The sequence below is a fragment of the Sinocyclocheilus grahami genome, unplaced genomic scaffold (genome assembly GCF_001515645.1).
Source record: "Sinocyclocheilus grahami isolate Dianchi unplaced genomic scaffold, SAMN03320097.WGS_v1.1 scaffold674.1, whole genome shotgun sequence".
Lineage (NCBI taxonomy): Eukaryota > Metazoa > Chordata > Actinopteri > Cypriniformes > Cyprinidae > Sinocyclocheilus > Sinocyclocheilus grahami.
In genome coordinates, this window is record NW_015505853.1 from 1671622 (window position 1) to 1681197 (window position 9576).

Here is a 9576-nt window from a genome sequence, read left to right on the forward strand (position 1 = left end):
AAATGCTAATGCAATAAAAAACGGCAGATTATTCTAAAATGCACATCAAGTAAAAAATGTTTTAATTAAAATAAAGCTTAAACATCAGATATCAGATATGTCTGTCAAAGATTGGCAAGTAAACCATCTTGCACATGAAGCTAAAAGTTGGGTATTGAATGTGGAAATACATTTTGAAAAATGCTATAAAAAAAACCTACACATTCTTCTAAATTGCACATCAAGTGTAATAAAATTACAAAAGAAACTAATTTTTAAAAAGCTTACATCAGTTGCAACAAATGTGTTGTTCAAATTAGGCAAGTAGCCCATCTGGTGCCCCAAAATGCGTCTTGTATGTGTAAATAAAATAAAATGAATGCAATACACAAAAATGTTCAACAAGAGTTATGAAATCACGTGCAACAAATATGCTTGTCCGCAATTACATTAATGGCATTTTTGTGACGCTCTCCAAACGATTCGAGGGAGATTACGAGAAATTCCGCCATGACGAGACCGTTGCATTGGAATGACATCATCACACACGAGCACAATGCTGCTGCTGCTGCTGATGATGATGATGCTGATGCTGATGCTGATGCTGATGGCACGGGCGAATTTGCAGACAGGAATGAGTCCGTTTGAACAGAAGGATGATGTGCGTCTGTCCCTGCCGCTCGCTCAAGCGTGTCTTTTGTGATGCAAACGAGAGGAGCCTCTTTTATGAATTATGTATGCGCGCAATGAGTGATTAATACGTCCCGCATTCAACTGTCGCACATGTCCGGAGCACGCGGGCGTCTGATTTATACATTTAATTAGTCGCGAGACAAATTACGCATGCAACTTTCAGGCCTTTTTTGCAGCGCGAACTGATTTAAGGACGTTTGGGTTAAAACTGCGACGCTTTGCGCGCGTGAGCATTAACAACGGAACTTCTTTGTTGCCATTTCCCCCCTTTTAATTAGAAATTCTGATGCTCTAAGAGTGAAGGAGCCCCTAAAAGGATGCTGACAAAGGCAGGGCACGTGTGCATTGACGGGACGCATCAAAGCGTGAAAAGAGGAGGAACCAGCGTGTGCCTAAAGCATCCTAATATAATAAACCTCAGGTACATCTGCCCGAGCAATCTGCAGACCCTCCCATCTCCAAATCCATAGGGATTCCAGCTCCATCTGATTGGACGAGGCAGCGAGGGGCGAGAACAATGTCATCATTCCTGCTTAAAAAGACTGCTGCTATGCCTCCGTGATGGAAAGATCACCGCACGCGTCCAAATATAGTACCAGGTGTGCCTCTGATTCCAACCCGTCTGAAGTGCCTTTCAGCTGGCGAAGATGCCGAGAGGATTTTTAGTCAAGAGAAATAAGAAGGCGACACCTGTTTCGTACCGCATCCGCTCGGAGGAGAATGAGCAGGGCGCGTTTCCAGGCGCGCAGCAGGACGCGGCGAGCGCGCTCCGCCCGGCGTCGCCGCGCACGGACTCGGTGCAGCCGGTGCAGTTCGGGAACCCAGAGATTGTGTACCGATCCATGTACAGCCCGACCCGACCCGTGAGCAGAGAGCACGAGAGTGCGTGTTTGGAAAGGCGCTTCAATCTCGGCTCGCCCATTTCGGCGGAGTCCTTCCCGGCGGCGCCCTACGGCTCCGATCACGCGCCCTTCGCTCCCATGGATCTTAAAATCGGCACCAGCAACAGCACCAGAACCGGCACCACATTGACCACCAAACGACCCGCATCAGACACTGAGCGCAAAGGCAAACAAGCATCCAAGAAAGCCAAAGCTATGCGGAAATTGCAGTTTGAGGACGAAGTCACCACTTCCCCGGTTCTGGGATTGAAGATCAAAGAAGGTCCGGTGGAGCAAAAACCCAGATCTCAGTGCGCAGGCGGCGACAAGCCGCTAGGCGAGTTCGTGTGTCAGCTGTGTAGAGAAGCATACGTCGATCCTTTCTCTCTAGCCCAACACAAATGCTCAAGGATCGTCCGAGTCGAGTACAGATGCCCCGAATGCGACAAGCTCTTTAGCTGCCCGGCGAACTTGGCCTCGCACCGGCGGTGGCACAAACCCAAAACTGCGCCGCAGAACCCGGAGACCAATAAAACCCCCGCGCCTCATAAAGAGGAGACCTCCAGCGACAGAGACACTCCGAGTCCTGGACTCTCCGAATCCGGATCCGAAGACGGGCTTTATGATTGCCAGCACTGTGGGAAGAAGTTCAAACGTCAAGCGTACCTGAAAAAGCACGTGATGGCGCACCACAACGCGTGCGATAAATCCCAAAGCCAGGCGCCGCTGAATCTGAGCGCGTCCGAGTGCCACAGCCACCTGTGCCCGGTGTGCGGAGAAAACTTCCCCAGCAGAATGAGCCAGGAGCGGCACATCCGTCTCCAGCACTCGGCGCAGATCTACCCCTGCAAATACTGCCCCGCCATGTTCTACAGCTCGCCGGGACTTACGAGACACATCAACAAACGCCACCCGTCGGAAAACAGGCAGGTGATCCTGCTTCAGATGCCGGTGCGTCCAGCCTGCTGAAGCAAAGCTGTGCCTTAAACCAGTGCTTCCCAACCCACATTTCGGATATCGCAGGAGGGTTTGACCTCCAAACCGGGTCGGGAAGCACTGCCTTAACCCACAGAATCGACCTGGATGCGCACCAGATGAGACTCTTTTCAAATCTAAGATAGTTGATCTACAACAGGTTAGACTTGTTCGCTTATTTTTCTAGGATCTCCGCACAAGTGCTTTTAGCTTTTAGACCTAAGAATCCTAGAACATGCCTTGAATTCACAGGCTGTAAATACGTTTCCATCGTCTCTAGCTTTAATAGAGCTTGTGAATCTGTGGACTTTGACTGTAGCTTTCCAAACAACCTGCTGACAAGGGTTTCTCCCTTTAGTGTAGCCAGAAATGCCTTGAATTAGATCTTGACATGCTGTAAAACTGCCTTAATCATGTAAATGTTGGAGTGATTCCGGTTGCTGATAATAATTTTTATATTGTTGTTGTTGTTATTATTATTGTTGTGTGTGTATATGTTTGTGATTATTTATCTTATTATTATTTATTTATTTATTTCAAATGTTTTATTTAAATTATTTGTTTGCCTATTTCATTTGTGATTGATTTGAAATTTGTCTCAACAGCCAAATGTTTCATTTATTGATCTAAAGATCAATCTTTGTCAATGCTGAAAGTCTGAAATTCACTTTGCATTCGATACAATCGTTTATTAATTTATTTTTATTTTCTACATGTTCAGCGCTTGTGTGTTTCTGCAGTCCTGCTATTTGTCCAAAAATACTTCTAATAATAATAATAAACAGTCCAAAAAGTCAAATGGGATCCACTCGTGATGTGATATTCCAGCAATCTGTTGTCATGTGGAAACCCAGACACTGTGAACAGAGAAATTCATCATCTTCAATGAAATGTGTCCAACTGGATTCTGTACCAAGATATGTCTGCACTTAATAAAACACATCAACCTAAAACAATCTGTTTGTCTGTGACTAATTACATCCTGAGACTTCCTCTAGAACAACAACTAACTCAAACTCATTATGCAGTCATTTCACAAGCTCTCAACACAAGACAGACCACAGTATAGTGTTTGAAAACAGCAATGAACCAGATTATAACAGCAAGTTATAAGAACATTCTTCATCTAAAACTTCAGTCATTTTGAATAAAAAAACTTTTAAAAAATAATTTTAAAACTATTTTTCAATTATTTTGTACGATTTATGACTACGAGGCTAAATGAATAATAATATACTAAAAATATACTTTTTAATGAACAGTTAAAAAGATAAAATATGATTAAAAACAGTGAAAAAATTTGAAAACAGTACACAATTTAAGTGTGTGTGTGTATATATATATATACACACACACACAAAATGTAAATGTTTATATATATATAATATTTGCATTTTAAAATAAAATCTTTAGATATTTTTTAGGAAACAATATAATTAAATTTAATTTAAAAGTTTTAATTAAAAATATGTGTGGTTTGCCTTTTAATAAAAAAAATCTATACATTTCTAACCATTTGAATGAATGAATGACCTGTTAAACATTATATAGCATTACATAATAATGTTAATGTAATGAAAGTTAATATAAAGAGTACAGAGAAAATCAAATTTTTACTTTAATTAAAAAAAATGCGTGTGGGTTGGTAGAGATCAGCGGTGGTCCCAAATTTTAACCAAAGATTTGGGGAATTTTTGGTTGATTTGTTTTCTAATTACTATCATGAAAACAGAAAATAGTCTTGCTTGGTGTCGGTATGCAGGGGACTTTCTCCAGCAGCTCTGAGACTCACATGCTGAAGAGAGAATTCACCATAGACACCAAATCCCACAATGCAGCACCTCAGACACACTGCTGTTATGCAGACGGCCTCCCAAAGGCCATGAGCGCTTCACACACACACACACACACACACACACACACACACATCCACACTCACCTCACGGCTAAGAAAGGGAGACTCACAGATCTGAAAGAAATTCACACAAAAACAACACTGTAAGGGAGCCTGGGGCTAGTCATCTCAATTATTTACTCCAATTAATATTTCTCACAGCAAGTCATTTCTGTATAAAAAGAAACCCTAAATGACATTTCCACTGTTATTGTCCAGGAAACACATTGACCCTGATACTGAGGCAAGTTGTCACAACAGGAACCTGCTATTTATTGACATTGATTGGACAAAATATGTTTTGGGGGGGGGGCTGTATTTTAAATGTTACTTGTTATTTAATGGCATTTCAGCTAAAAGTAAAACAATGAAGCACAAAACACGTAATTCATAAAGCAAAAATCTAAAATGTTTAAAACATTACAAAAATCAAATCACTGTTTTGGCAGAAAGAAATTGTAATTAATAAACTGGATACAATTTATACACATATGTGACAACCTGACCCAGCCTGACAATTATGATAAAAGGCATTATTTGAACACATTTTGTATAAAAGCTGTTAGTTGCTTGAAATGGATATTTAAAAAAAAACTGCATAGAACAAACTAGAAAATACTGTAAAATAATATTATCTTTGCAAGTAAATATATTGCATTGTGATATTATATATATAAAATCTCTCACACACAAAAACTAGTAAAAGTGACAAAAACACAAAATTACTAATTCTGTGTGTGTGTGTGTGTGTGTGTGTGTACATATGTATGTATGTTATGTATGTATGTATATACATATATACAAATGGTCTGTCTAGTAGCATGAGCTCAAAAACTGCACATGCATTACTTATACAAAAATGCTGTTAAAATAGCTTTTGATGAAGTACGTCACATCACTACTTGAAAGTTCACACGCAATACTCGTCGTGAGTATTAATTATTTTTTGTGTACATTCCATCAGTGTATTTTATTACAGAATGCAATCCTCTGTGACCCCATAATCACTAACTAACGCACACAAATGCATGTATGCACATGCACATGCGCACAGCCCCAGACTATCTGCACCACTCCCTGTGTGTGTGTGAGTGACAGGTGGAGAGCAGCTGCAAAGCGGGCCGGCGAAGATAACAACAGATAAAGCCTTTTCACACACACACACACACACACACACACACACTGAGGCCAACATTTACAAACCAGAACAAAACAAGGTAATGGCATCTGAAGTTACAGCAAACAACAAGCCAATATGATTTACAGATGAAACCGATCACACACACACACACACACACACACGGGCATCAGCAGTGTGATCAATCAGCATTAGTTCAGCATCATTGAGAGGCTTGATGTTGACTTTACTTGCCTCTCTGAATGACTGGCCTGTAGTGTGTGTCCTAATGATTTAACTAGACACATTTCAGCTGGTATCCATCATCTGAGGTCTGATCCATGGAGCTGGTGCATGCTGGGAGAGCGAATGAGACAGATTAATAGCACTTCCTTTGCTAACAATAAAGTACCAGCAATTACTCAGCTAGTTATGAACAAATGTTCTTGCAGTAACGTTAATAGAATGTCCGTTCAAAGTTATCTGGTCTTTAATAATTCTCAAAACATTTGCACAAAAATATTATTTATACATCGTTCATCAAACGTTTTTTTCCTGACATGTTGTAGTTCAATGTTTTGTAAATTTCGGGAATGTTCAGAGAACATTCCTGTAATGTTTTCAAAAAGATAAAATGGAATGTTCCCTTAAAGGGTTAGTTCACCCAAAAATTTAAATTAGGCTGCTTTTTACTCACCCCCGAGGCATCCTAGGTGTATATGACTTTCTTCTTTCAGACGAATCCAGTCGGAGTTATTTTAAAAGTCTTTGATCTTTCAAGCTGTTTAATGCCACTCAGCGGGTGTTGCATTGCTTCAGTCCAAAAGAAGTGAAATAAAAAGCGCCCATAAAAAGTGTCTCACACAGCTCCGGGAGGTGAACAAAGGCCTCCTGTAGCGAATCGATGCATTTTTGTAAGAAAAATATCCATATTCAAAACGTAATAATCACTTTAATCTAGCTTGCGCCAGCAGTTGTACACAGAAGCAGTTCCGGGGGAATGACGTATGACGTCGGCGTTGTGCATGCGCCGCTCAGAAGTGACGCACGCCGAAACGCAGCGGAGAGCCCAAAACAAAACAACGGTCACTAATCAGAAGTACAAAATGAGGATTTGTAAAGAAGAATGTCAGAGGATTTCGATATAAGTCAACAGGAGACTGGTTTTCCTTTGCTAAAGTAAGGAAACTTTGCTTCCTTTGATCCTGTTAACAAACGTTGGTTTTCACGAGACTCACGAGCACATGCGCAATGCTGATCTCATACGTCATGCTCCCAGAACTGCTTCTGTGTACAACTGCTGGTGCAAGCTACATTAAAGTGATTATTACGTTTTGAATATGGATATTTTTCTTACAAAAATGCATCGATTCGCTACAGGAGGCCTTTGTTCACCTCCCGGAGCTGTGTGAGACACTTTTTATGGGCGCTTTTTATTTCACTTCTTTTGGACTAAAACAATGCAACACCCGCTGAGTGGCATTAAACAGCTTGAAAGATCAAAGACCATTTTTAATATAACTCTGACTGGATTCGTCTGAAAGAAGAAAGTCATATACACCTAGGATGCCTCGGGGGTGAGTAAAACGCAGCCTAATTTTCATTTTTGGGTGAACTAACCCTTTAATATTCATGTAACCCAGAAAGAAATGTATTTAAAACATTCAAAAAATTTGACATTTTGAACATTCAGAAATAACGTTTTCATAACTTAATGGGAACGTTAACTAAATGTTCTTCGAAATGTTTTGCCAAGGTTCTCTCAAAGTTATGAACAAATGTTCTTCCAAGTAATATTAACAGAACATTCATTCAAAGTTATCTGGTCTTTAATAATGTTCTCAAAACATTAGAACAAAAACATTTATGCATTGTTCATGGAGTGTTTTGTCCTAAAACGTTTGTTTAACATTTTTTAAATGTTGCTACTTGTTTCGGAATGTTCAGAGAACATTCAAAAGTAACATTCCTAACAATGTTTTCAAAATGATAAAATGGAACGTTTCAGAAACATTTGCATAGCCAAGAAGAAGAAAAAAATATTTAAAACATTCAAACAACCAGACGTTTTGAACATTCAGGGAACATTCAGAAGTAATGTCTCATAATTTAATGGGAACGTTAGCAAAATGTTCTTAGAACATTTTTCCAAAAAAAAGTTATCTGAAAACATGCTTAAATCCTTCTCAATCAATATCCTAGCTAACAACTTTTATCAAATCCTCTCAAAGTTATGAACAAATGTTCTTCCAGTAACGTTAATAGAACTTTTTTTGTATGCACCTTGGTATTAACAAAACCCCTTTATATGATTCATATTAACCCTAATACAAACTTAAACATTTCTCCAACAGATCTGAGCTGCTTTCAGCATTCATTGTATAGCCCTATTACTGCACATGAACAAATGTCTCATTTGTGTCTAATTTCATTCTCCTGCGGATTTTTTCTGAAACCAAAGTAGCTAATAAGTCAATTCAGCGAGTACAGTTCAGTTGAATAATAAGGTTTCCCTTCTTTAACTTAATGTTGTTCTGCTGTTTTGTGTTCAACTGCTAGCTCTTTTTACATTAACTATCACTATATAGACTAACACAATCAGATACAACAATCATTTCTCAAATATTTATTGCAATATATACTGATAAATTGAAAATTCTGGACTGGATGCTTTCAATTGATTTCCTCTTGAACTGTCACCAACTGTATTGCAGTGGTCAGACTATATAAAATATAGTGAATTAAGCTACAAACTCGATCATAATGCACAATGTTTCGTCTAACATGTATTTTGAGCTGCAGCACGTGACCTTAATAGAGTATTTCACTAGTTAGCTGTAAACCGGTTACCTCACCTGAATACGTTCGTAGATTTGTGTTAAATGTTATCTTTGGAATGGAAATATGGATATTTTATATGTAACCATAATACTTTAAATGTCATAAAACTAGCGAACTAAGCCAGTAGTAGGCTACTGTCGTGTAAACATGGCTGAAGACGCGAAGAGAGGAACAGACAAACCGATTCAATTGAGTGAGTCACTTACGCTGGAACCGCTACCGCTACATATTCCGATCATTCAGTTCAAGCGATTCACTAGCGAATCATTTGATTCAGATCGAGACTAGTACGGAGCGCGGAACGCGATTCATTTGATTTATCGGAATTTCGGAGCGCGTATCGCGAATCTTTTTTTCTGATTTATTTTTATTTTTTATTATTAAACAGTACAAAACATCAAACCAAACCAAGGCAGTTAAGCTATAAAAACAAAAAGAAAGAAAGAAAGAATAGCCTACACAAATACAAATCCCTTAAGAAAATAGACTAATATAATCGGTTTTATTATAGTAAAAGTGTAGTAACCATGTTTTTTTTCACCTTAAAGGGATAGTTCACCCAAAAATGAAAATGTTATGTTTATCTGCTTACCCCCAGGGCATCCAAGATGTAGGTGACTTTGTTTCTTCAGTAGAACACAAACGGAGATTTTTAACTCCAGCCGTTGCAGTCTATCAGTCGTATAATGCATGGCAATGGTAACAAAATCTATGAGAGTAAAAAAAACATGCACAGACAAATCCAAATTAAACCCTGCGGCTCGTGACGACACAGTGATGTCCTAAGACACGAAACGATCGGTTTGTGCCAGAAACCGAACAGCATTTATATCATATTTTACCTCTAATACACCACTATGCCCAACTGCTTTGAGCGCGCGCATGGCATCCGGTATACGTCAGTCATTGTTTACACAGTGCACAGTCATTGTAGGTACGACGGCTAATCAAAATGGTACTTACTTGCGCTTATCCGGATTGTTCAAACCGACTTAAAACTAAAAGATTACTTTCTCTCGCGCGAACTCATTCGGGAGTGGTGACTTTCCACGTATTCCCAACTTCTGAGCCTGCTCACCTGAAGTTATGGTTGACTGCTCTTCGGCTGGATATCAACACACCCTTTAACGTAAACTACGCCAGAGTGAGTACACACCTCACGCACCGGATGCCGTGCGCGCGCTCAAAGACAGTTG

The 9576-nt window shown here is 39.6% G+C and overlaps 1 pseudogene; it reads left to right on the forward strand.

Moving 5' to 3' along the window:
- The first annotated feature begins 1022 nt into the window (after nt 1-1022).
- On the forward strand, nt 1023-3007 carry LOC107559100 (insulinoma-associated protein 1a pseudogene; annotated as a pseudogene).
- Nucleotides 3008-9576: the final 6569 nt, after the last annotated feature.